The sequence below is a fragment of the Apteryx mantelli genome, chromosome 11 (assembly GCF_036417845.1).
Source record: "Apteryx mantelli isolate bAptMan1 chromosome 11, bAptMan1.hap1, whole genome shotgun sequence".
NCBI classification, from domain to species: domain Eukaryota; kingdom Metazoa; phylum Chordata; class Aves; order Apterygiformes; family Apterygidae; genus Apteryx; species Apteryx mantelli.
The window spans coordinates 25,284,113-25,309,995 of NC_089988.1; positions in this window are offsets into that span (position 1 = coordinate 25,284,113).

Genomic DNA, 25,883 nt, shown 5'->3' on the forward strand with positions numbered 1-25,883 from the left:
GCCTGCTAGGCCAGTGCTAGGTGCGTGGCTGCTGTTTTCAGTTGTGAGGTCAGTGGTGGCTCAGTGCCTGCTAGGCCAGTGCTAGGTGCATGGGTGCTGTTTGTGTATGTGAGGTCACTTGTGGCTCAGTGCCTGCTAGGCCAGTGCTGGGTGCGTGGCTGCTGTTTTCAATTGTGAGGTCAGTGGTGGCTCAGTGCCTGCTAGGCCAGTGCTAGGTGCGTGGCTGCTGTTTTCAACTGTGAGGTCAGTGGTGGCTCAGTGCCTGCTAGGCCAGTGCTAGGTGCGTGGGTGCTGTTTGTGGTTGTGAGGTCAGTGGTGGCTCAGTGCCTGCTAGGCCAGTGCTAGGTGCGTGGGTGCTGTTTTCAATTGTGAGGTCACTTGTGGCTCAGTGCCTGCTAGGCCAGTGCTAGGTGCGTGGGTGCTGTTTGTGGGTGTGAGGTCAGCGGTGGCTCAGTGCCTGCTAGGCCAGTGCTAGGTGCGTGGCTGCTGTTTGTGGTTGTGAGGTCACTTGTGGCTCAGTGCCTGCTAGGCCAGTGCTAGGTGCGTGGCTGCTGTTTTCAATTGTGAGGTCAGTGGTGGCTCAGTGCCTGCTAGGCCAGTGCTAGGTGCGTGGGTGCTGTTTTCAAATGTGAGGTCAGTGGTGGCTCAGTGCCTGCTAGGCCAGTGCTAGGTGCGTGGCTGCTGTTGGTGGTTGTGAGGTCAGTGGTGGCTCAGTGCCTGCTAGGCCAGTGCTAGGTGCGTGGGTGCTGTTTTCAACTGTGAGGTCACTTGTGGCTCAGTGCCTGCTAGGCCAGTGCTAGGTGCGTGGCTGCTGTTTGTGGTTGTGAGGTCAGTGGTGGCTCAGTGCCTGCTAGGCCAGTGCTAGGTGCGTGGGTGCTGTTTTCAACTGTGAGGTCACTTGTGGCTCAGTGCCTGCTAGGCCAGTGATGGGTGCGTGGGTGCTGTTTTCAGTTGTGAGGTCAGTGGTGGCTCAGTGCCTGCTAGGCCAGTGCTAGGTGCGTGGGTGCTGTTTGTGGTTGCGAGGTCACTTGTGGCTCAGTGCCTGCTAGGCCAGTGCTAGGTGCGTGGCTGCTGTTTTCAATTGTGAGGTCAGTGGTGGCTCAGTGCCTGCTAGGCCAGTGCTAGGTGCGTGGCTGCTGTTTTCAATTGTGAGGTCAGTGGTGGCTCAGTGCCTGCTAGGCCAGTGCTAGGTGCGTGGCTGCTGTTTTCAATTGTGAGGTCAGTGGTGGCTCAGTGCCTGCTAGGCCAGTGCTAGGTGCGTGGCTGCTGTTTGTGGTTGTGAGGTCAGTGGTGGCTCAGTGCCTGCTAGGCCAGTGCTAGGTGCGTGGGTGCTGTTTTCAATTGTGAGGTCAGTGGTGGCTCAGTGCCTGCTAGGCCAGTGCTAGGTGCGTGGGTGCTGTTGGTGGTTGTGAGGTCAGTGGTGGCTCAGTGCCTGCTAGGCCAGTGCTAGGTGCGTGGCTGCTGTTTGTGGCTGTGAGGTCAGTGGTGGCTCAGTGCCTGCTAGGCCAGTGCTAGGTGCGTGGGTGCTGTTTGTGGTTGTGAGGTCAGTGGTGGCTCAGTGCCTGCTAGGCCAGTGCTAGGTGCGTGGCTGCTGTTTTCAACTGTGAGGTCACTTGTGGCTCAGTGCCTGCTAGGCCAGTGCTAGGTGCGTGGCTGCTGTTTTCAATTGTGAGGTCACTTGTGGCTCAGTGCCTGCTAGGCCAGTGCTAGGTGCGTGGCTGCTGTTTTCAATTGCGAGGTCACTTGTGTCTCAGTGCCTGCTAGGCCAGTGCTAGGTGCGTGGCTGCTGTTTGTGGTTGTGAGGTCACTTGTGGCTCAGTGCCTGCTAGGCCAGTTCTAGGTGCGTGGCTGCTGTTTGTGATTGTGAGGTCAGTGGTGGCTCAGTGCCTGCTAGGCCAGTGCTAGGTGCGTGGCTGCTGTTTGTGGTTGTGAGGTCAGTGGTGGCTCAGTGCCTGCTAGGCCAGTGCTAGGTGCGTGGCTGCTGTTTTCAACTGTGAGGTCAGTGGTGGCTCAGTGCCTGCTAGGCCAGTGCTAGGTGCGTGGCTGCTGTTTTCAATTGTGAGGTCACTTGTGGCTCAGTGCCTGCTAGGCCAGTGCTAGGTGCGTGGCTGCTGTTTTCAGTTGTGAGGTCAGTGGTGGCTCAGTGCCTGCTAGGCCAGTGCTAGGTGCATGGGTGCTGTTTGTGTATGTGAGGTCACTTGTGGCTCAGTGCCTGCTAGGCCAGTGCTGGGTGCGTGGCTGCTGTTTTCAATTGTGAGGTCAGTGGTGGCTCAGTGCCTGCTAGGCCAGTGCTAGGTGCGTGGCTGCTGTTTTCAACTGTGAGGTCAGTGGTGGCTCAGTGCCTGCTAGGCCAGTGCTAGGTGCGTGGCTGCTGTTTGTGGTTGTGAGGTCAGTGGTGGCTCAGTGCCTGCTAGGCCAGTGCTAGGTGCGTGGGTGCTGTTTTCAATTGTGAGGTCACTTGTGGCTCAGTGCCTGCTAGGCCAGTGCTAGGTGCGTGGGTGCTGTTTGTGGGTGTGAGGTCAGCGGTGGCTCAGTGCCTGCTAGGCCAGTGCTAGGTGCGTGGGTGCTGTTTGTGGTTGTGAGGTCACTTGTGGCTCAGTGCCTGCTAGGCCAGTGCTAGGTGCGTGGCTGCTGTTTTCAATTGTGAGGTCAGTGGTGGCTCAGTGCCTGCTAGGCCAGTGCTAGGTGCGTGGGTGCTGTTTTCAAATGTGAGGTCAGTGGTGGCTCAGTGCCTGCTAGGCCAGTGCTAGGTGCGTGGCTGCTGTTTTCAACTGTGAGGTCAGTGGTGGCTCAGTGCCTGCTAGGCCAGTGCTAGGTGCGTGGCTGCTGTTTTTAACTGTGAGGTCAGTGGTGGCTCAGTGCCTGCTAGGCCAGTGCTAGGTGCGTGGCCGCTGTTTGTGGTTGTGAGGTCCGTGGTGGCTCAGTGCCTGCTAGGCCAGTGCTAGGTGCGTGGCTGCTGTTTGTGGTTGTGAGGTCAGTGGTGGCTCAGTGCCTGCTAGGCCAGTGCTGGGTGCGTGGGTGCTGTTTTCAATTGTGAGGTCAGTGGTGGCTCAGTGCCTGCTAGGCCAGTGCTAGGTGCGTGGCTGCTGTTTTCAACTGTGAGGTCAGTGGTGGCTCAGTGCCTGCTAGGCCAGTGCTAAGTGCGTGGCTGCTGTTTGTGGTTGCGAGGTCACTTGTGGCTCAGTGCCTGCTAGGCCAGTGCTAGGTGCGTGGCTGCTGTTTTCAATTGTGAGGTCAGTGGTGGCTCAGTGCCTGCTAGGCCAGTGCTAGGTGCGTGGGTGCTGTTTTCAATTGTGAGGTCACTTGTGGCTCAGTGCCTGCTAGGCCAGTGCTAGGTGCGTGGGTGCTGTTTTCGATTGCGAGGTCAGTGGTGGCTCAGTGCCTGCTAGGCCAGTGTTAGGTGCGTGGGTGCTGTTTGTGGTTGCGAGGTCACTTGTGCCTCAGTGCCTGCTAGGCCAGTGCTAGGTGCATGGCTGCTGTTTGTAGTTGTGAGGTCAGTGGTGGCTCAGTGCCTGCTAGGCCAGTGCTAGGTGCGTGGCTGCTGTTTTCAATTGTGAGGTCAGTGGTGGCTCAGTGCCTGCTAGGCCAGTGCTAAGTGCGTGGCTGCTGTTTGTGGTTGTGAGGTCAGTGGTGGCTCAGTGCCTGCTAGGCCAGTGCTAGGTGCGTGGGTGCTGTTTGTGGTTGTGAGGTCAGTGGTGGCTCAGTGCCTGCTAGGCCAGTGCTAGGTGCGTGGCTGCTGTTTGTGGTTGTGAGGTCAGTGGTGGCTCAGTGCCTGCTAGGCCAGTGCTAAGTGCGTGGCTGCTCTTTGTGGTTGTGAGGTCAGTGGTGGCTCAGTGCCTGCTAGGCCAGTGCTAGGTGCGTGGCTGCTGTTTGTGGTTGTGAGGTCAGTGGTGGCTCAGTGCCTGCTAGGCCAGTGCTAGGTGCGTGGGTGCTGTTTTCAACTGTGAGGTCACTTGTGGCTCAGTGCCTGCTAGGCCAGTGCTAGGTGTGTGGCTGCTGTTTGTGGTTGTGAGGTCAGTGGTGGCTCAGTGCCTGCTAGGCCAGTGCTAGGTGCGTGGCTGCTGTTTGTTGTTGTGAGGTCAGTGGTGGCTCAGTGCCTGCTAGGCCAGTGCTAGGTGCGTGGCTGCTGTTTTCAATTGTGAGGTCAGTTGTGGCTCAGTGCCTGCTAGGCCAGTGCTAGGTGCGTGGCTGCTGTTTGTGGTTGTGAGGTCACTTGTGGCTCAGTGCCTGCTAGGCCAGTGCTAGGTGCGTGGCTGCTGTTTGTGGTTGTGAGGTCAGTGGTGGCTCAGTGCCTGCTAGGCCAGTGCTAGGTGCGTGGCTGCTGTTTGTGGTTGTGAGGTCAGTGGTGGCAGAGTGCCTGCTAGGCCAGTGCTAGGTGCATGGCTGCTGTTGGTGGTTGTGAGGACGGTGGTGACTCAGTGCCTGCTAGGCCAGTGCTAGGTGCGTGGCTGCTGTTGGTGGTTGTGAGGTCAGTGGTGGCTCAGTGCCTGCTAGGCCAGTGCTAGGTGCGTGGCTGCTGTTTTCAATTGTGAGGTCAGTGGTGGCTCAGTGCCTGCTAGGCCAGTGCTAGGTGCGTGGGTGCTGTTTTTGGTTGTGGGGTCAGTGGTGGCTCAGTGCCTGCTAGGCCAGTGCTAGGTGCGTGGGTGCTGTTTTCAGTTGTGAGGTCAGTGGTGGCTCAGTGCCTGCTAGGCCAGTGCTAGGTGCGTGGGTGCTGTTTGTGGTTGTGAGGTCAGTGGTGGCTCAGTGCCTGCTAGGCCAGTGCTAGGTGCGTGGGTGCTGTTTGTGGTTGTGAGGTCAGTGGTGGCTCAGTGCCTGCTAGGCCAGTGCTAGGTGCGTGGGTGCTGTTTGTGGTTGTGAGGTCAGTGGTGGCTCAGTGCCTGCTGGGCCAGTGCTAGGTGTGTGGCTGCTGTTGGTGGTTGTGAGGTCAGTGGTGGCTCAGTGCCTGCTAGGCCAGTGCTAGGTGCGTGGGTGCTGTTTGTGGTTGTGAGGTCACTTGTGGCTCAGTGCCTGCTAGGCCAGTGCTAGGTGCGTGGGTGCTGTTTGTGGTTGTGAGGTCAGTGGTGGCTCAGTGCCTGCTAGGCCAGTGCTAAGTGCGTGGCTGCTGTTTGTGGTTGTGAGGTCAGTGGTGGCTCAGTGCCTGCTAGGCCAGTGCTAGGTGCGTGGCTGCTGTTTGTGGTTGTGAGATCAGTGGTGGCTCAGTGCCTGCTAGGCCAGTGCTAGGTGCGTGGGTGCTGTTTGTGGTTGTGAGGTCAGTGGTGGCTCAGTGCCTGCTAGGCCAGTGCTAGGTGCGTGGCTGCTGTTTTCAATTGTGAGGTCAGTGGTGGCTCAGTGCCTGCTAGGCCAGTGCTAGGTGTGTGGCTGCTGTTTTCAATTGTGAGGTCAGTGGTGGCTCAGTGCCTGCTAGGCCAGTGCTAAGTGCGTGGCTGCTCTTTGTGGATGTGAGGTCAGTGGTGGCTCAGTGCCTGCTAGGCCAGTGCTAGGTGCGTGGGTGCTGTTTGTGGTTGTGAGGTCAGTGGTGGCTCAGTGCCTGCTAGGCCAGTGCTAGGTGCGTGGGTGCTGTTTTCAACTGTGAGGTCACTTGTGGCTCAGTGCCTGCTAGGCCAGTGCTAGGTGTGTGGCTGCTGTTTGTGGTTGTGAGGTCAGTGGTGGCTCAGTGCCTGCTAGGCCAGTGCTAGGTGCGTGGCTGCTGTTTGTTGTTGTGAGGTCAGTGGTGGCTCAGTGCCTGCTAGGCCAGTGCTAGGTGCGTGGCTGCTGTTTTCAATTGTGAGGTCACTTGTGGCTCAGTGCCTGCTAGGCCAGTGCTAGGTGCGTGGCTGCTGTTTGTGGTTGTGAGGTCAGTGGTGGCTCAGTGCCTGCTAGGCCAGTGCTAGGTGCGTGGCTGCTGTTTGTGGTTGTGAGGTCAGTGGTGGCTCAGTGCCTGCTAGGCCAGTGCTAGGTGCGTGGCTGCTGTTTGTGGTTGTGAGGTCAGTGGTGGCAGAGTGCCTGCTAGGCCAGTGCTAGGTGCGTGGGAACTGTTTGTGGTTGTGAGGTCAGTGGTGGCTCAGTGCCTGCTAGGCCAGTGCTAGGTGCGTGGCTGCTGTTTTCAATTGTGAGGTCAGTGGTGGCTCAGTGCCTGCTAGGCCAGTGCTAGGTGCGTGGGTGCTGTTTTCAACTGCGAGGTCAGTGGTGGCTCAGTGCCTGCTAGGCCAGTGCTAGGTGCGTGGGAACTTTTGGTGGTTGTGAGGTCAGTGGTGGCTCAGTGCCTGCTAGGCCAGTGCTAGGTGCGTGGCTGCTGTTTGTGGTTGTGAGGTCAGTGGTGGCTCAGTGCCTGCTAGGCCAGTGCTAGGTGCGTGGCTGCTGTTGGTGGTTGTGAGGTCAGTGGTGGCTCACTGCCTGCTAGGCCAGTGCTAGGTGCGTGGCTGCTGTTTTCAATTGTGAGGTCAGTGGTGGCTCAGTGCCTGCTAGGCCAGTGCTAGGTGCGTGGGTGCTGTTTGTGGTTGTGAGGTCAGTGGTGGCTCAGTGCCTGCTAGGCCAGTGCTAGGTGCGTGGCTGCTGTTGGTGGTTGTGAGGTCAGTGGTGGCTCAGTGCCTGCTAGGCCAGTGCTAGGTGCGTGGGTGCTGTTTTCAACTGTGAGGTCACTTGTGGCTCAGTGCCTGCTAGGCCAGTGCTAGGTGCGTGGCTGCTGTTTGTGGTTGTGAGGTCAGTGGTGGCTCAGTGCCTGCTAGGCCAGTGCTAGGTGCGTGGGTGCTGTTTTCAACTGTGAGGTCACTTGTGGCTCAGTGCCTGCTAGGCCAGTGATGGGTGCGTGGGTGCTGTTTGTGGTTGTGAGGTCAGTGGTGGCTCAGTGCCTGCTAGGCCAGTGCTAGGTGCGTGGGTGCTGTTTGTGGTTGCGAGGTCACTTGTGGCTCAGTGCCTGCTAGGCCAGTGCTAGGTGCGTGGCTGCTGTTTTCAATTGTGAGGTCAGTGGTGGCTCAGTGCCTGCTAGGCCAGTGCTAGGTGCGTGGCTGCTGTTTTCAATTGTGAGGTCAGTGGTGGCTCAGTGCCTGCTAGGCCAGTGCTAGGTGCGTGGCTGCTGTTTTCAATTGTGAGGTCAGTGGTGGCTCAGTGCCTGCTAGGCCAGTGCTAGGTGCGTGGCTGCTGTTTGTGGTTGTGAGGTCAGTGGTGGCTCAGTGCCTGCTAGGCCAGTGCTAGGTGCGTGGGTGCTGTTTTCAATTGTGAGGTCACTTGTGGCTCAGTGCCTGCTAGGCCAGTGCTAGGTGCGTGGGTGCTGTTTGTGGTTGTGAGGTCAGTGGTGGCTCAGTGCCTGCTAGGCCAGTGCTAGGTGCGTGGCTGCTGTTTGTGGCTGTGAGGTCAGTGGTGGCTCAGTGCCTGCTAGGCCAGTGCTAGGTGCGTGGGTGCTGTTTGTGGTTGTGAGGTCAGTGGTGGCTCAGTGCCTGCTAGGCCAGTGCTAGGTGCGTGGCTGCTGTTTTCAACTGTGAGGTCACTTGTGGCTCAGTGCCTGCTAGGCCAGTGCTAGGTGCGTGGCTGCTGTTTTCAATTGTGAGGTCACTTGTGGCTCAGTGCCTGCTAGGCCAGTGCTAGGTGCGTGGCTGCTGTTTTCAGTTGTGAGGTCAGTGGTGGCTCAGTGCCTGCTAGGCCAGTGCTAGGTGCGTGGGTGCTGTTTGTGTTTGTGAGGTCACTTGTGGCTCAGTGCCTGCTAGGCCAGTTCTAGGTGCGTGGCTGCTGTTTGTGATTGTGAGGTCAGTGGTGGCTCAGTGCCTGCTAGGCCAGTTCTAGGTGCGTGGCTGCTGTTTGTGGTTGTGAGGTCAGTGGTGGCTCAGTGCCTGCTAGGCCAGTGCTAGGTGCGTGGCTGCTGTTTTCAACTGTGAGGTCAGTGGTGGCTCAGTGCCTGCTAGGCCAGTGCTAGGTGCGTGGCTGCTGTTTTCAATTGTGAGGTCACTTGTGGCTCAGTGCCTGCTAGGCCAGTGCTAGGTGCGTGGCTGCTGTTTTCAGTTGTGAGGTCAGTGGTGGCTCAGTGCCTGCTAGGCCAGTGCTAGGTGCGTGGGTGCTGTTTGTGTATGTGAGGTCACTTGTGGCTCAGTGCCTGCTAGGCCAGTGCTGGGTGCGTGGCTGCTGTTTTCAATTGTGAGGTCAGTGGTGGCTCAGTGCCTGCTAGGCCAGTGCTAGGTGCGTGGCTGCTGTTTTCAACTGTGAGGTCAGTGGTGGCTCAGTGCCTGCTAGGCCAGTGCTAGGTGCGTGGCTGCTGTTTGTGGTTGTGAGGTCAGTGGTGGCTCAGTGCCTGCTAGGCCAGTGCTAGGTGCGTGGGTGCTGTTTTCAATTGTGAGGTCACTTGTGGCTCAGTGCCTGCTAGGCCAGTGCTAGGTGCGTGGGTGCTGTTTGTGGGTGTGAGGTCAGCGGTGGCTCAGTGCCTGCTAGGCCAGTGCTAGGTGCGTGGCTGCTGTTTGTGGTTGTGAGGTCACTTGTGGCTCAGTGCCTGCTAGGCCAGTGCTAGGTGCGTGGCTGCTGTTTTCAATTGTGAGGTCAGTGGTGGCTCAGTGCCTGCTAGGCCAGTGCTAGGTGCGTGGGTGCTGTTTTCAAATGTGAGGTCAGTGGTGGCTCAGTGCCTGCTAGGCCAGTGCTAGGTGCGTGGCTGCTGTTTTCAACTGTGAGGTCAGTGGTGGCTCAGTGCCTGCTAGGCCAGTGCTAGGTGCGTGGCTGCTGTTTTTAACTGTGAGGTCAGTGGTGGCTCAGTGCCTGCTAGGCCAGTGCTAGGTGCGTGGCCGCTGTTTGTGGTTGTGAGGTCCGTGGTGGCTCAGTGCCTGCTAGGCCAGTGCTAGGTGCGTGGCTGCTGTTTGTGGTTGTGAGGTCAGTGGTGGCTCAGTGCCTGCTAGGCCAGTGCTGGGTGCGTGGGTGCTGTTTTCAATTGTGAGGTCAGTGGTGGCTCAGTGCCTGCTAGGCCAGTGCTAGGTGCGTGGCTGCTGTTTTCAACTGTGAGGTCAGTGGTGGCTCAGTGCCTGCTAGGCCAGTGCTAGGTGCGTGGCTGCTGTTTGTGGTTGCGAGGTCACTTGTGGCTCAGTGCCTGCTAGGCCAGTGCTAGGTGCGTGGCTGCTGTTTTCAATTGTGAGGTCAGTGGTGGCTCAGTGCCTGCTAGGCCAGTGCTAGGTGCGTGGGTGCTGTTTTCAATTGTGAGGTCACTTGTGGCTCAGTGCCTGCTAGGCCAGTGCTAGGTGCGTGGGTGCTGTTTTCGATTGCGAGGTCAGTGGTGGCTCAGTGCCTGCTAGGCCAGTGTTAGGTGCGTGGGTGCTGTTTGTGGTTGCGAGGTCACTTGTGCCTCAGTGCCTGCTAGGCCAGTGCTAGGTGCATGGCTGCTGTTTGTAGTTGTGAGGTCAGTGGTGGCTCAGTGCCTGCTAGGCCAGTGCTAGGTGCGTGGCTGCTGTTTTCAATTGTGAGGTCAGTGGTGGCTCAGTGCCTGCTAGGCCAGTGCTAAGTGCGTGGCTGCTGTTTGTGGTTGTGAGGTCAGTGGTGGCTCAGTGCCTGCTAGGCCAGTGCTAGGTGCGTGGCTGCTGTTTGTGGTTGTGAGGTCAGTGGTGGCTCAGTGCCTGCTAGGCCAGTGCTAGGTGCGTGGCTGCTGTTTGTGGTTGTGAGGTCAGTGGTGGCTCAGTGCCTGCTAGGCCAGTGCTAGGTGCATGGCTGCTGTTTTCAACTGTGAGGTCAGTGGTGGCTCAGTGCCTGCTAGGCCAGTGCTAGGTGCGTGGCTGCTGTTGGTGGTTGTGAGGTCAGTGGTGGCTCAGTGCCTGCTAGGCCAGTGCTAGGTGCGTGGCTGCTGTTTTCAATTGTGAGGTCAGTGGTGGCTCAGTGCCTGCTAGGCCAGTGCTAGGTGCGTGGGTGCTGTTTTTGGTTGTGGGGTCAGTGGTGGCTCAGTGCCTGCTAGGCCAGTGCTAGGTGCGTGGGTGCTGTTTTCAGTTGTGAGGTCAGTGGTGGCTCAGTGCCTGCTAGGCCAGTGCTAGGTGCGTGGGTGCTGTTTGTGGTTGTGAGGTCAGTGGTGGCTCAGTGCCTGCTAGGCCAGTGCTAGGTGCGTGGGTGCTGTTTGTGGTTGTGAGGTCAGTGGTGGCTCAGTGCCTGCTAGGCCAGTGCTAGGTGCGTGGGTGCTGTTTGTGGTTGTGAGGTCAGTGGTGGCTCAGTGCCTGCTGGGCCAGTGCTAGGTGTGTGGCTGCTGTTGGTGGTTGTGAGGTCAGTGGTGGCTCAGTGCCTGCTAGGCCAGTGCTAGGTGCGTGGGTGCTGTTTGTGGTTGTGAGGTCACTTGTGGCTCAGTGCCTGCTAGGCCAGTGCTAGGTGCGTGGGTGCTGTTTGTGGTTGTGAGGTCAGTGGTGGCTCAGTGCCTGCTAGGCCAGTGCTAAGTGCGTGGCTGCTGTTTGTGGTTGTGAGGTCAGTGGTGGCTCAGTGCCTGCTAGGCCAGTGCTAGGTGCGTGGCTGCTGTTTGTGGTTGTGAGATCAGTGGTGGCTCAGTGCCTGCTAGGCCAGTGCTAGGTGCGTGGGTGCTGTTTGTGGTTGTGAGGTCAGTGGTGGCTCAGTGCCTGCTAGGCCAGTGCTAGGTGCGTGGCTGCTGTTTTCAATTGTGAGGTCAGTGGTGGCTCAGTGCCTGCTAGGCCAGTGCTAGGTGTGTGGCTGCTGTTTTCAATTGTGAGGTCAGTGGTGGCTCAGTGCCTGCTAGGCCAGTGCTAAGTGCGTGGCTGCTCTTTGTGGATGTGAGGTCAGTGGTGGCTCAGTGCCTGCTAGGCCAGTGCTAGGTGCGTGGGTGCTGTTTGTGGTTGTGAGGTCAGTGGTGGCTCAGTGCCTGCTAGGCCAGTGCTAGGTGCGTGGGTGCTGTTTTCAACTGTGAGGTCACTTGTGGCTCAGTGCCTGCTAGGCCAGTGCTAGGTGTGTGGCTGCTGTTTGTGGTTGTGAGGTCAGTGGTGGCTCAGTGCCTGCTAGGCCAGTGCTAGGTGCGTGGCTGCTGTTTGTTGTTGTGAGGTCAGTGGTGGCTCAGTGCCTGCTAGGCCAGTGCTAGGTGCGTGGCTGCTGTTTTCAATTGTGAGGTCACTTGTGGCTCAGTGCCTGCTAGGCCAGTGCTAGGTGCGTGGCTGCTGTTTGTGGTTGTGAGGTCAGTGGTGGCTCAGTGCCTGCTAGGCCAGTGCTAGGTGCCTGGGTGCTGTTTGTGGTTGTGAGGTCAGTGGTGGCTCAGTGCCTGCTAGGCCAGTGCTAGGTGCGTGGCTGCTGTTTGTGGTTGTGAGGTCAGTGGTGGCAGAGTGCCTGCTAGGCCAGTGCTAGGTGCGTGGGAACTGTTTGTGGTTGTGAGGTCAGTGGTGGCTCAGTGCCTGCTAGGCCAGTGCTAGGTGCGTGGCTGCTGTTTTCAATTGTGAGGTCAGTGGTGGCTCAGTGCCTGCTAGGCCAGTGCTAGGTGCGTGGGTGCTGTTTTCAACTGCGAGGTCAGTGGTGGCTCAGTGCCTGCTAGGCCAGTGCTAGGTGCGTGGGAACTTTTGGTGGTTGTGAGGTCAGTGGTGGCTCAGTGCCTGCTAGGCCAGTGCTAGGTGCGTGGCTGCTGTTTGTGGTTGTGAGGTCAGTGGTGGCTCAGTGCCTGCTAGGCCAGTGCTAGGTGCGTGGCTGCTGTTGGTGGTTGTGAGGTCAGTGGTGGCTCACTGCCTGCTAGGCCAGTGCTAGGTGCGTGGCTGCTGTTTTCAATTGTGAGGTCAGTGGTGGCTCAGTGCCTGCTAGGCCAGTGCTAGGTGCGTGGGTGCTGTTTGTGGTTGTGAGGTCAGTGGTGGCTCAGTGCCTGCTAGGCCAGTGCTAGGTGCGTGGCTGCTGTTGGTGGTTGTGAGGTCAGTGGTGGCTCAGTGCCTGCTAGGCCAGTGCTAGGTGCGTGGGTGCTGTTTTCAACTGTGAGGTCACTTGTGGCTCAGTGCCTGCTAGGCCAGTGCTAGGTGCGTGGCTGCTGTTTGTGGTTGTGAGGTCAGTGGTGGCTCAGTGCCTGCTAGGCCAGTGCTAGGTGCGTGGGTGCTGTTTTCAACTGTGAGGTCACTTGTGGCTCAGTGCCTGCTAGGCCAGTGATGGGTGCGTGGGTGCTGTTTGTGGTTGTGAGGTCAGTGGTGGCTCAGTGCCTGCTAGGCCAGTGCTAGGTGCGTGGGTGCTGTTTGTGGTTGCGAGGTCACTTGTGGCTCAGTGCCTGCTAGGCCAGTGCTAGGTGCGTGGCTGCTGTTTTCAATTGTGAGGTCAGTGGTGGCTCAGTGCCTGCTAGGCCAGTGCTAGGTGCGTGGCTGCTGTTTTCAATTGTGAGGTCAGTGGTGGCTCAGTGCCTGCTAGGCCAGTGCTAGGTGCGTGGCTGCTGTTTTCAATTGTGAGGTCAGTGGTGGCTCAGTGCCTGCTAGGCCAGTGCTAGGTGCGTGGCTGCTGTTTGTGGTTGTGAGGTCAGTGGTGGCTCAGTGCCTGCTAGGCCAGTGCTAGGTGCGTGGGTGCTGTTTTCAATTGTGAGGTCACTTGTGGCTCAGTGCCTGCTAGGCCAGTGCTAGGTGCGTGGGTGCTGTTTGTGGTTGTGAGGTCAGTGGTGGCTCAGTGCCTGCTAGGCCAGTGCTAGGTGCGTGGCTGCTGTTTGTGGCTGTGAGGTCAGTGGTGGCTCAGTGCCTGCTAGGCCAGTGCTAGGTGCGTGGGTGCTGTTTGTGGTTGTGAGGTCAGTGGTGGCTCAGTGCCTGCTAGGCCAGTGCTAGGTGCGTGGCTGCTGTTTTCAACTGTGAGGTCACTTGTGGCTCAGTGCCTGCTAGGCCAGTGCTAGGTGCGTGGCTGCTGTTTTCAATTGTGAGGTCACTTGTGGCTCAGTGCCTGCTAGGCCAGTGCTAGGTGCGTGGCTGCTGTTTTCAGTTGTGAGGTCAGTGGTGGCTCAGTGCCTGCTAGGCCAGTGCTAGGTGCGTGGGTGCTGTTTGTGTTTGTGAGGTCACTTGTGGCTCAGTGCCTGCTAGGCCAGTTCTAGGTGCGTGGCTGCTGTTTGTGATTGTGAGGTCAGTGGTGGCTCAGTGCCTGCTAGGCCAGTTCTAGGTGCGTGGCTGCTGTTTGTGGTTGTGAGGTCAGTGGTGGCTCAGTGCCTGCTAGGCCAGTGCTAGGTGCGTGGCTGCTGTTTTCAACTGTGAGGTCAGTGGTGGCTCAGTGCCTGCTAGGCCAGTGCTAGGTGCGTGGCTGCTGTTTTCAATTGTGAGGTCACTTGTGGCTCAGTGCCTGCTAGGCCAGTGCTAGGTGCGTGGCTGCTGTTTTCAGTTGTGAGGTCAGTGGTGGCTCAGTGCCTGCTAGGCCAGTGCTAGGTGCGTGGGTGCTGTTTGTGTATGTGAGGTCACTTGTGGCTCAGTGCCTGCTAGGCCAGTGCTGGGTGCGTGGCTGCTGTTTTCAATTGTGAGGTCAGTGGTGGCTCAGTGCCTGCTAGGCCAGTGCTAGGTGCGTGGCTGCTGTTTTCAACTGTGAGGTCAGTGGTGGCTCAGTGCCTGCTAGGCCAGTGCTAGGTGCGTGGCTGCTGTTTGTGGTTGTGAGGTCAGTGGTGGCTCAGTGCCTGCTAGGCCAGTGCTAGGTGCGTGGGTGCTGTTTTCAATTGTGAGGTCACTTGTGGCTCAGTGCCTGCTAGGCCAGTGCTAGGTGCGTGGGTGCTGTTTGTGGGTGTGAGGTCAGCGGTGGCTCAGTGCCTGCTAGGCCAGTGCTAGGTGCGTGGCTGCTGTTTGTGGTTGTGAGGTCACTTGTGGCTCAGTGCCTGCTAGGCCAGTGCTAGGTGCGTGGCTGCTGTTTTCAATTGTGAGGTCAGTGGTGGCTCAGTGCCTGCTAGGCCAGTGCTAGGTGCGTGGGTGCTGTTTTCAAATGTGAGGTCAGTGGTGGCTCAGTGCCTGCTAGGCCAGTGCTAGGTGCGTGGCTGCTGTTTTCAACTGTGAGGTCAGTGGTGGCTCAGTGCCTGCTAGGCCAGTGCTAGGTGCGTGGCTGCTGTTTTTAACTGTGAGGTCAGTGGTGGCTCAGTGCCTGCTAGGCCAGTGCTAGGTGCGTGGCCGCTGTTTGTGGTTGTGAGGTCCGTGGTGGCTCAGTGCCTGCTAGGCCAGTGCTAGGTGCGTGGCTGCTGTTTGTGGTTGTGAGGTCAGTGGTGGCTCAGTGCCTGCTAGGCCAGTGCTGGGTGCGTGGGTGCTGTTTTCAATTGTGAGGTCAGTGGTGGCTCAGTGCCTGCTAGGCCAGTGCTAGGTGCGTGGCTGCTGTTTTCAACTGTGAGGTCAGTGGTGGCTCAGTGCCTGCTAGGCCAGTGCTAGGTGCGTGGCTGCTGTTTGTGGTTGCGAGGTCACTTGTGGCTCAGTGCCTGCTAGGCCAGTGCTAGGTGCGTGGCTGCTGTTTTCAATTGTGAGGTCAGTGGTGGCTCAGTGCCTGCTAGGCCAGTGCTAGGTGCGTGGGTGCTGTTTTCAATTGTGAGGTCACTTGTGGCTCAGTGCCTGCTAGGCCAGTGCTAGGTGCGTGGGTGCTGTTTTCGATTGCGAGGTCAGTGGTGGCTCAGTGCCTGCTAGGCCAGTGTTAGGTGCGTGGGTGCTGTTTGTGGTTGCGAGGTCACTTGTGCCTCAGTGCCTGCTAGGCCAGTGCTAGGTGCATGGCTGCTGTTTGTAGTTGTGAGGTCAGTGGTGGCTCAGTGCCTGCTAGGCCAGTGCTAGGTGCGTGGCTGCTGTTTTCAATTGTGAGGTCAGTGGTGGCTCAGTGCCTGCTAGGCCAGTGCTAAGTGCGTGGCTGCTGTTTGTGGTTGTGAGGTCAGTGGTGGCTCAGTGCCTGCTAGGCCAGTGCTAGGTGCGTGGCTGCTGTTTGTGGTTGTGAGGTCAGTGGTGGCTCAGTGCCTGCTAGGCCAGTGCTAGGTGCGTGGCTGCTGTTTGTGGTTGTGAGGTCAGTGGTGGCTCAGTGCCTGCTAGGCCAGTGCTAAGTGCGTGGCTGCTCTTTGTGGTTGTGAGGTCAGTGGTGGCTCAGTGCCTGCTAGGCCAGTGCTAGGTGCGTGGCTGCTGTTTGTGGTTGTGAGGTCAGTGGTGGCTCAGTGCCTGCTAGGCCAGTGCTAGGTGCGTGGGTGCTGTTTTCAACTGTGAGGTCACTTGTGGCTCAGTGCCTGCTAGGCCAGTGCTAGGTGTGTGGCTGCTGTTTGTGGTTGTGAGGTCAGTGGTGGCTCAGTGCCTGCTAGGCCAGTGCTAGGTGCGTGGCTGCTGTTTGTTGTTGTGAGGTCAGTGGTGGCTCAGTGCCTGCTAGGCCAGTGCTAGGTGCGTGGCTGCTGTTTTCAATTGTGAGGTCAGTTGTGGCTCAGTGCCTGCTAGGCCAGTGCTAGGTGCGTGGCTGCTGTTTGTGGTTGTGAGGTCACTTGTGGCTCAGTGCCTGCTAGGCCAGTGCTAGGTGCGTGGCTGCTGTTTGTGGTTGTGAGGTCAGTGGTGGCTCAGTGCCTGCTAGGCCAGTGCTAGGTGCGTGGCTGCTGTTTGTGGTTGTGAGGTCAGTGGTGGCAGAGTGCCTGCTAGGCCAGTGCTAGGTGCATGGCTGCTGTTGGTGGTTGTGAGGACGGTGGTGACTCAGTGCCTGCTAGGCCAGTGCTAGGTGCGTGGCTGCTGTTGGTGGTTGTGAGGTCAGTGGTGGCTCAGTGCCTGCTAGGCCAGTGCTAGGTGCGTGGCTGCTGTTTTCAATTGTGAGGTCAGTGGTGGCTCAGTGCCTGCTAGGCCAGTGCTAGGTGCGTGGGTGCTGTTTTTGGTTGTGAGGTCAGTGGTGGCTCAGTGCCTGCTAGGCCAGTGCTAGGTGCGTGGGTGCTGTTTTCAGTTGTGAGGTCAGTGGTGGCTCAGTGCCTGCTAGGCCAGTGCTAGGTGCGTGGGTGCTGTTTGTGGTTGTGAGGTCAGTGGTGGCTCAGTGCCTGCTAGGCCAGTGCTAGGTGCGTGGGTGCTGTTTGTGGTTGTGAGGTCAGTGGTGGCTCAGTGCCTGCTAGGCCAGTGCTAGGTGCGTGGGTGCTGTTGGTGGTTGTGAGGTCAGTGGTGGCTCAGTGCCTGCTGGGCCAGTGCTAGGTGTGTGGCTGCTGTTGGTGGTTGTGAGGTCAGTGGTGGCTCAGTGCCTGCTAGGCCAGTGCTAGGTGCGTGGGTGCTGTTTGTGGTTGTGAGGTCAGTGGTGGCTCAGTGCCTGCTAGGCCAGTGCTAGGTGCGTGGGTGCTGTTTGTGGTTGTGAGGTCAGTGGTGGCTCAGTGCCTGCTAGGCCAGTGCTAGGTGCGTGGCTGCTGTTGGTGGTTGTGAGGTCAGTGGTGGCTCCGTGCCTGCTAGGCCAGTGCTAGGTGCGTGGCTGCTGTTGGTGGTTGTGAGGTCAGTGGTGGCTCAGTGCCTGCTAGGCCAGTGCTAGGTGCGTGGCTGCTGTTGGTGGTTGTGAGGTCAGTGGTGGCTCCGTGCCTGCTAGGCCAGTGCTAGGTGCGTGGGTGCTGTTTGTGGTTGTGAGGTCAGTGGTGGCTCAGTGCCTGCTAGGCCAGTGCTAGGTGCGTGGGAACTGTTTGTGGTTGTGAGGTCAGTGGTGGCTCAGTGCCTGCTAGGCCAGTGCTAGGTGCGTGGCTGCTGTTGGTGGTTGTGAGGTCAGTGGTGGCTCCGTGCCTGCTAGGCCAGTGCTAGGTGCGTGGCTGCTGTTGGTGGTTGTGAGGTCAGTGGTGGCTCAGTGCCTGCTAGGCCAGCGCTAGGCGCGTGGGTGCTGTTTTCAGTTGTGAGCTCAGTGGTGGCTCAGTGCCTGCTAGGCCAGTGCTAGGTGCGTGGCTGCTGTTGGTGGTTGTGAGGTCAGTGGTGGCTCAGTGCCTGCTAGGCCAGTGCTAGGTGCGTGGCTGCTGTTTGTGGTTGTGAGGTCAGTGGTGTCTCAGTGCCTGCTAGGCCAGTGCTAGGTGCGTGGCTGCTGTTTGTGGTTGTGAGGTCAGTGGTGTCTCAGTGCCTGCTAGGCCAGTGCTAGGTGCGTGGCTGCTGTTGGTGGTTGTGAGGTCAGTGGTGGCTCCGTGCCTGCTAGGCCAGTGCTAGGTGCGTGGGTGCTGTTTTCAATTGTGAGGTCAGTGGTGGCTCAGTGCCTGCTAGGCCAGTGCTAGGTGCGTGGCTGCTGTTGGTGGTTGTGAGGTCAGTGGTGGCTCAGTGCCTGCTGGGCCAGTGCTAGGTGCGTGGCTTCTGTTTTCAGTTGTGAGGTCAGTGGTGGCTCAGTGCCTGCTAGGCCAGTGCTAGGTGCGTGGCTGCTGTTTGTGGTTGTGAGGTCAGTGGTGGCTCAGTGCCTGCTAGGCCAGTGCTAGGTGGGTGGCTGCTGTTTGTGGTTGTGAGGTCAGTGGTGGCTCACTGCCTGCTAGGCCAGTGCTAGGTGCGTGAGTGCTGTTTGTGGTTGTGAGGTCAGTGGTGGCTCAGTGCCTGCTAGGCCAGTGCTAGGTGCGTGGGTGCTGTTTGCTGTTGTGAGGTCACTTGTGGCTCAGTGCCTGCTAGGCCAGTGCTAGGTGCGTGGCTGCTGTTTTCAGTAGTGAGGTCAGTGGTGGCTCAGTGCCTGCTAGGCCAGTGCTAGGTGCGTGGCTGCTGTTTGTGGTTGTGAGGTCAGTGGTGGCTCAGTGCCTGCTAGGCCAGTGCTAGGTGCGTGGGAACTGTTTGTGGTTGTGAGGTCAGTGGTGGCTCAGTGCCTGCTAGGCCAGTGCTAGGTGCGTGGCTGCTGTTTGTGGTTGTGAGGTCAGTGGTGGCTCAGTGCCTGCTAGGCCAGTGCTAGGTGCGTGGGTGCTGTTTGTGGTTGTGAGGTCAGTGGTGGCTCAGTGCCTGCTAGGCCAGTGCTAGGTGCGTGGCTGCTGTTGGTGGTTGTGAGGTCAGTGGTGGCTCAGTGCCTGCTAGGCCAGTGCTAGGTGCGTGGCTGCTGTTTGTGGTTGTGAGGTCAGTGGTGGCTCAGTGCCTGCTAGGCCAGTGCTAAGTGCGTGGCTGCTGTTTGTGGTTGTGAGGTCAGTGGTGGCTCAGTGCCTGCTAGGCCAGTGCTAGGTGCGTGGCTGCTGTTTGTGGTTGTGAGATCAGTGGTGGCTCAGTGCCTGCTAGGCCAGTGCTAGGTGCGTGGCTGCTGTTGGTGGTTGTGAGGTCAGTGGTGGCTCAGTGCCTGCTAGGCCAGTGCTAGGTGCGTGGGTGCTGTTTGTGGTTGTGAGGTCAGTGGTGGCTCAGTGCCTGCTAGGCCAGTGCTAGGTGCGTGGCTGCTGTTTTCAACTGTGAGGTCACTTGTGGCTCAGTGCCTGCTAGGCCAGTGCTAGGTGTGTGGCTGCTGTTTGTGGTTGTGAGGTCAGTGGTGGCTCAGTGCCTGCTAGGCCAGTGCTAGGTGCGTGGCTGCTGTTTGTTGTTGTGAGGTCAGTGGTGGCTCAGTGCCTGCTAGGCCAGTGCTAGGTGCGTGGCTGCTGTTTTCAATTGTGAGGTCACTTGTGGCTCAGTGCCTGCTAGGCCAGTGCTAGGTGCGTGGCTGCTGTTTGTGGTTGTGAGGTCAGTGGTGGCTCAGTGCCTGCTAGGCCAGTGCTAGGTGCGTGGGTGCTGTTTGTGGTTGTGAGGTCAGTGGTGGCTCAGTGCCTGCTAGGCCAGTGCTAGGTGCGTGGCTGCTGTTTGTGGTTGTGAGGTCAGTGGTGGCAGAGTGCCTGCTAGGCCAGTGCTAGGTGCGTGGGAACTGTTTGTGGTTGTGAGGTCAGTGGTGGCTCAGTGCCTGCTAGGCCAGTGCTAGGTGCGTGGCTGCTGTTTTCAATTGTGAGGTCAGTGGTGGCTCAGTGCCTGCTAGGCCAGTGCTAGGTGCGTGGGTGCTGTTTTCAACTGCGAGGTCAGTGGTGGCTCAGTGCCTGCTAGGCCAGTGCTAGGTGCGTGGGAACTTTTGGTGGTTGTGAGGTCAGTGGTGGCTCAGTGCCTGCTAGGCCAGTGCTAGGTGCGTGGCTGCTGTTTGTGGTTGTGAGGTCAGTGGTGGCTCAGTGCCTGCTAGGCCAGTGCTAGGTGCGTGGCTGCTGTTGGTGGTTGTGAGGTCAGTGGTGGCTCAGTGCCTGCTAGGCCAGTGCTAGGTGCGTGGCTGCTGTTTTCAAATGTGAGGTCACTTGTGTCTCAGTGCCTGCTAGGCCAGTGCTAGGTGCGTGACTGCTGTTTGTGGTTGTGAGGTCAGTGGTGGCTCAGTGCCTGCTAGGCCAGTGCTAGGTGCGTGGCTGCTGTTGGTGGTTGTGAGGTCAGTGGTGGCTCAGTGCCTGCTAGGCCAGTGCTAGGTGCGTGGGTGCTGTTTTCAACTGTGAGGTCACTTGTGGCTCAGTGCCTGCTAGGCCAGTGCTAGGTGCGTGGCTGCTGTTTGTGGTTGTGAGGTCAGTGGTGGCTCAGTGCCTGCTAGGCCAGTGCTAAGTGCGTGGCTGCTCTTTGTGGATGTGAGGTCAGTGGTGGCTCAGTGCCTGCTAGGCCAGTGCTAGGTGCGTGGCTGCTGTTTTCAGTTGTGAGGTCAGTGGTGGCTCAGTGCCTGCTAGGCCAGTGCTAGGTGCGTGGGTGCTGTTTGTTTTTGTGAGGTCACTTGTGGCTCAGTGCCTGCTAGGCCAGTTCTAGGTGCGTGGCTGCTGTTTGTGATTGTGAGGTCAGTGGTGGCTCAGTGCCTGCTAGGCCAGTTCTAGGTGCGTGGCTGCTGTTTGTGGTTGTGAGGTCAGTGGTGGCTCAGTGCCTGCTAGGCCAGTGCTAGGTGCGTGGCTGCTGTTTTCAACTGTGAGGTCAGTGGTGGCTCAGTGCCTGCTAGGCCAGTGCTAGGTGCGTGGCTGCTGTTTTCAATTGTGAGGTCACTTGTGGCTCAGTGCCTGCTAGGCCAGTGCTAGGTGCGTGGCTGCTGTTTTCAGTTGTGAGGTCAGTGGTGGCTCAGTGCCTGCTAGGCCAGTGCTAGGTGCGTGGGTGCTGTTTGTGTATGTGAGGTCACTTGTGGCTCAGTGCCTGCTAGGCCAGTGCTGGGTGCGTGGCTGCTGTTTTCAATTGTGAGGTCAGTGGTGGCTCAGTGCCTGCTAGGCCAGTGCTAGGTGCGTGGCTGCTGTTTTCAACTGTGAGGTCAGTGGTGGCTCAGTGCCTGCTAGGCCAGTGCTAGGTGCGTGGCTGCTGTTTGTGGTTGTGAGGTCAGTGGTGGCTCAGTGCCTGCTAGGCCAGTGCTAGGTGCGTGGGTGCTGTTTTCAATTGTGAGGTCACTTGTGGCTCAGTGCCTGCTAGGCCAGTGCTAGGTGCGTGGGTGCTGTTTGTGGGTGTGAGGTCAGCGGTGGCTCAGTGCCTGCTAGGCCAGTGCTAGGTGCGTGGCTGCTGTTTGTGGTTGTGAGGTCACTTGTGGCTCAGTGCCTGCTAGGCCAGTGCTAGGTGCGTGGCTGCTGTTTTCAATTGTGAGGTCAGTGGTGGCTCAGTGCCTGCTAGGCCAGTGCTAGGTGCGTGGGTGCTGTTTTCAAATGTGAGGTCAGTGGTGGCTCAGTGCCTGCTAGGCCAGTGCTAGGTGCGTGGCTGCTGTTTTCAACTGTGAGGTCAGTGGTGGCTCAGTGCCTGCTAGGCCAGTGCTAGGTGCGTGGCTGCTGTTTTTAACTGTGAGGTCAGTGGTGGCTCAGTGCCTGCTAGGCCAGTGATAGGTGCGTGGCTGCTGTTTGTGGTTGTGAGGTCAGTGGTGGCTCAGTGCCTGCTAGGCCAGTGCTAGGTGCGTGGCTGCTGTTTGTGGTTGTGAGGTCAGTGGTGGCTCAGTGCCTGCTAGGCCAGTGCTGGGTGCGTGGGTGCTGTTTTCAATTGTGAGGTCAGTGGTGGCTCAGTGCCTGCTAGGCCAGTGCTAGGTGCGTGGCTGCTGTTTTCAACTGTGAGGTCAGTGGTGGCTCAGTGCCTGCTAGGCCAGTGCTAGGTGCGTGGCTGCTGTTTGTGGTTGTGAGGTCAGAGGTGGCTCAGTGCCTGCTAGGCCAGTGCTAGGTGCGTGGCTGCTGTTTTCAATTGTGAGGTCAGTGGTGGCTCAGTGCCTGCTAGGCCAGTGCTAGGTGCGTGGGTGCTGTTTTCAATTGTGAGGTCACTTGTGGCTCAGTGCCTGCTAGGCCAGTGCTAGGTGCGTGGGTGCTGTTTTCGATTGCGAGGTCAGTGGTGGCTCAGTGCCTGCTAGGCCAGTGTTAGGTGCGTGGGTGCTGTTTGTGGTTGCGAGGTCACTTGTGCCTCAGTGCCTGCTAGGCCAGTGCTAGGTGCATGGCTGCTGTTTGTAGTTGTGAGGTCAGTGGTGGCTCAGTGCCTGCTAGGCCAGTGCTAGGTGCGTGGCTGCTGTTTTCAATTGTGAGGTCAGTGGTGGCTCAGTGCCTGCTAGGCCAGTGCTAAGTGCGTGGCTGCTGTTTGTGGTTGTGAGGTCAGTGGTGGCTCAGTGCCTGCTAGGCCAGTGCTAGGTGCGTGGCTGCTGTTTGTGGTTGTGAGGTCAGTGGTGGCTCAGTGCCTGCTAGGCCAGTGCTAGGTGCGTGGCTGCTGTTTGTGGTTGTGAGGTCAGTGGTGGCTCAGTGCCTGCTAGGCCAGTGCTAAGTGCGTGGCTGCTCTTTGTGGTTGTGAGGTCAGTGGTGGCTCAGTGCCTGCTAGGCCAGTGCTAGGTGCGTGGCTGCTGTTTGTGGTTGTGAGGTCAGTGGTGGCTCAGTGCCTGCTAGGCCAGTGCTAGGTGCGTGGGTGCTGTTTTCAACTGTGAGGTCACTTGTGGCTCAGTGCCTGCTAGGCCAGTGCTAGGTGTGTGGCTGCTGTTTGTGGTTGTGAGGTCAGTGGTGGCTCAGTGCCTGCTAGGCCAGTGCTAGGTGCGTGGCTGCTGTTTGTTGTTGTGAGGTCAGTGGTGGCTCAGTGCCTGCTAGGCCAGTGCTAGGTGCGTGGCTGCTGTTTGTGGTTGTGAGGTCAGTGGTGGCAGAGTGCCTGCTAGGCCAGTGCTAGGTGCATGGCTGCTGTTGGTGGTTGTGAGGACGGTGGTGACTCAGTGCCTGCTAGGCCAGTGCTAGGTGCGTGGCTGCTGTTGGTGGTTGTGAGGTCAGTGGTGGCTCAGTGCCTGCTAGGCCAGTGCTAGGTGCGTGGCTGCTGTTTTCAATTGTGAGGTCAGTGGTGGCTCAGTGCCTGCTAGGCCAGTGCTAGGTGCGTGGGTGCTGTTTTTGGTTGTGAGGTCAGTGGTGGCTCAGTGCCTGCTAGGCCAGTGCTAGGTGCGTGGGTGCTGTTTTCAGTTGTGAGGTCAGTGGTGGCTCAGTGCCTGCTAGGCCAGTGCTAGGTGCGTGGGTGCTGTTTGTGGTTGTGAGGTCAGTGGTGGCTCAGTGCCTGCTAGGCCAGTGCTAGGTGCGTGGGTGCTGTTTGTGGTTGTGAGGTCAGTGGTGGCTCAGTGCCTGCTAGGCCAGTGCTAGGTGCGTGGGTGCTGTTGGTGGTTGTGAGGTCAGTGGTGGCTCAGTGCCTGCTGGGCCAGTGCTAGGTGTGTGGCTGCTGTTGGTGGTTGTGAGGTCAGTGGTGGCTCAGTGCCTGCTAGGCCAGTGCTAGGTGCGTGGGTGCTGTTTGTGGTTGTGAGGTCAGTGGTGGCTCAGTGCCTGCTAGGCCAGTGCTAGGTGCGTGGCTGCTGTTTGTGGTTGTGAGGTCAGTGGTGGCTCAGTGCCTGCTAGGCCAGTGCTAGGTGCGTGGCTGCTGTTGGTGGTTGTGAGGTCAGTGGTGGCTCAGTGCCTGCTAGGCCAGTGCTAGGTGTGTGGCTGCTGTTTTCAATTGTGAGGTCAGTGGTGGCTCAGTGCCTGCTAGGCCAGTGCTAAGTGCGTGGCTGCTCTTTGTGGATGTGAGGTCAGTGGTGGCTCAGTGCCTGCTAGGCCAGTGCTAGGTGCGTGGGTGCTGTTTGTGGTTGTGAGGTCAGTGGTGGCTCAGTGCCTGCTAGGCCAGTGCTAGGTGCGTGGGTGCTGTTTTCAACTGTGAGGTCACTTGTGGCTCAGTGCCTGCTAGGCCAGTGCTAGGTGTGTGGCTGCTGTTTGTGGTTGTGAGGTCAGTGGTGGCTCAGTGCCTGCTAGGCCAGTGCTAGGTGCGTGGCTGCTGTTTGTTGTTGTGAGGTCAGTGGTGGCTCAGTGCCTGCTAGGCCAGTGCTAGGTGCGTGGCTGCTGTTTTCAACTGTGAGGTCAGTGGTGGCTCAGTGCCTGCTAGGCCAGTGCTAGGTGCGTGGCTGCTGTTTTCAATTGTGAGGTCACTTGTGGCTCAGTGCCTGCTAGGCCAGTGCTAGGTGCGTGGCTGCTGTTTTCAATTGTGAGGTCAGTGGTGGCTCAGTGCCTGCTAGGCCAGTGCTAGGTGCGTGGGTGCTGTTTTCAACTGCGAGGTCAGTGGTGGCTCAGTGCCTGCTAGGCCAGTGCTAGGTGCGTGGGAACTTTTGGTGGTTGTGAGGTCAGTGGTGGCTCAGTGCCTGCTAGGCCAGTGCTAGGTGCGTGGCTGCTGTTTGTGGTTGTGAGGTCAGTGGTGGCTCAGTGCCTGCTAGGCCAGTGCTAGGTGCGTGGCTGCTGTTGGTGGTTGTGAGGTCAGTGGTGGCTCAGTGCCTGCTAGGCCAGTGCTAGGTGCGTGGCTGCTGTTTTCAAATGTGAGGTCACTTGTGTCTCAGTGCCTGCTAGGCCAGTGCTAGGTGCGTGACTGCTGTTTGTGGTTGTGAGGTCAGTGGTGGCTCAGTGCCTGCTAGGCCAGTGCTAGGTGCGTGGCTGCTGTTGGTGGTTGTGAGGTCAGTGGTGGCTCAGTGCCTGCTAGGCCAGTGCTAGGTGCGTGGGTGCTGTTTTCAACTGTGAGGTCACTTGTGGCTCAGTGCCTGCTAGGCCAGTGCTAGGTGCGTGGCTGCTGTTTGTGGTTGTGAGGTCAGTGGTGGCTCAGTGCCTGCTAGGCCAGTGCTAAGTGCGTGGCTGCTCTTTGTGGATGTGAGGTCACTTGTGGCTCAGTGCCTGCTAGGCCAGTGCTAGGTGCGTGGCTGCTGTTTTCAGTTGTGAGGTCAGTGGTGTCTCAGTGCCTGCTAGGCCAGTGCTAGGTGCGTGGGTGCTGTTTGTGTTTGTGAGGTCACTTGTGGCTCAGTGCCTGCTAGGCCAGTTCTAGGTGCGTGGCTGCTGTTTGTGATTGTGAGGTCAGTGGTGGCTCAGTGCCTGCTAGGCCAGTTCTAGGTGCGTGGCTGCTGTTTGTGGTTGTGAGGTCAGTGGTGGCTCAGTGCCTGCTAGGCCAGTGCTAGGTGCGTGGCTGCTGTTTTCAACTGTGAGGTCAGTGGTGGCTCAGTGCCTGCTAGGCCAGTGCTAGGTGCGTGGCTGCTGTTTTCAATTGTGAGGTCACTTGTGGCTCAGTGCCTGCTAGGCCAGTGCTAGGTGCGTGGCTGCTGTTTTCAGTTGTGAGGTCAGTGGTGGCTCAGTGCCTGCTAGGCCAGTGCTAGGTGCGTGGGTGCTGTTTGTGTATGTGAGGTCACTTGTGGCTCAGTGCCTGCTAGGCCAGTGCTGGGTGCGTGGCTGCTGTTTTCAATTGTGAGGTCAGTGGTGGCTCAGTGCCTGCTAGGCCAGTGCTAGGTGCGTGGCTGCTGTTTTCAACTGTGAGGTCAGTGGTGGCTCAGTGCCTGCTAGGCCAGTGCTAGGTGCGTGGCTGCTGTTTGTGGTTGTGAGGTCAGTGGTGGCTCAGTGCCTGCTAGGCCAGTGCTAAGTGCGTGGCTGCTCTTTGTGGTTGTGAGGTCAGTGGTGGCTCAGTGCCTGCTAGGCCAGTGCTGGGTGCGTGGGTGCTGTTTTCAATTGTGAGGTCAGTGGTGGCTCAGTGCCTGCTAGGCCAGTGCTAGGTGCGTGGCTGCTGTTTTCAACTGTGAGGTCAGTGGTGGCTCAGTGCCTGCTAGGCCAGTGCTAGGTGCGTGGCTGCTGTTTGTGGTTGCGAGGTCACTTGTGGCTCAGTGCCTGCTAGGCCAGTGCTAGGTGCGTGGCTGCTGTTTTCAATTGTGAGGTCAGTGGTGGCTCAGTGCCTGCTAGGCCAGTGCTAGGTGCGTGGGTGCTGTTTTCAATTGTGAGGTCACTTGTGGCTCAGTGCCTGCTAGGCCAGTGCTAGGTGCGTGGGTGCTGTTTTCGATTGCGAGGTCAGTGGTGGCTCAGTGCCTGCTAGGCCAGTGTTAGGTGCGTGGGTGCTGTTTGTGGTTGCGAGGTCACTTGTGCCTCAGTGCCTGCTAGGCCAGTGCTAGGTGCGTGGCTGCTGTTTGTGGTTGTGAGGTCAGTGGTGGCTCAGTGCCTGCTAGGCCAGTGCTAGGTGCGTGGGTGCTGTTTGTGGTTGTGAGGTCAGTGGTGGCTTGTGCCTGCTAGGCCAGTGCTAGGTGCGTGGCTGCTGTTTTCAATTGTGAGGTCAGTGGTGGCTCAGTGCCTGCTAGGCCAGTGCTAAGTGCGTGGCTGCTGTTTGTGGTTGTGAGGTCAGTGGTGGCTCAGTGCCTGCTAGGCCAGTGCTAGGTGCGTGGGTGCTGTTTGTGGTTGTGAGGTCAGTGGTGGCTCAGTGCCTGCTAGGCCAGTGCTAGGTGCGTGGGTGCTGTTTGTGGTTGTGAGGTCAGTGGTGGCTCAGTGCCTGCTAGGCCAGTGCTAAGTGCGTGGCTGCTCTTTGTGGTTGTGAGGTCAGTGGTGGCTCAGTGCCTGCTAGGCCAGTGCTAGGTGCGTGGCTGCTGTTTGTGGTTGTGAGGTCAGTGGTGGCTCAGTGCCTGCTAGGCCAGTGCTAGGTGCGTGGGTGCTGTTTTCAACTGTGAGGTCACTTGTGGCTCAGTGCCTGCTAGGCCAGTGCTAGGTGTGTGGCTGCTGTTTGTGGTTGTGAGGTCAGTGGTGGCTCAGTGCCTGCTAGGCCAGTGCTAGGTGCGTGGCTGCTGTTTGTTGTTGTGAGGTCAGTGGTGGCTCAGTGCCTGCTAGGCCAGTGCTAGGTGCGTGGCTGCTGTTTTCAATTGTGAGGTCAGTGGTGGCTCAGTGCCTGCTAGGCCAG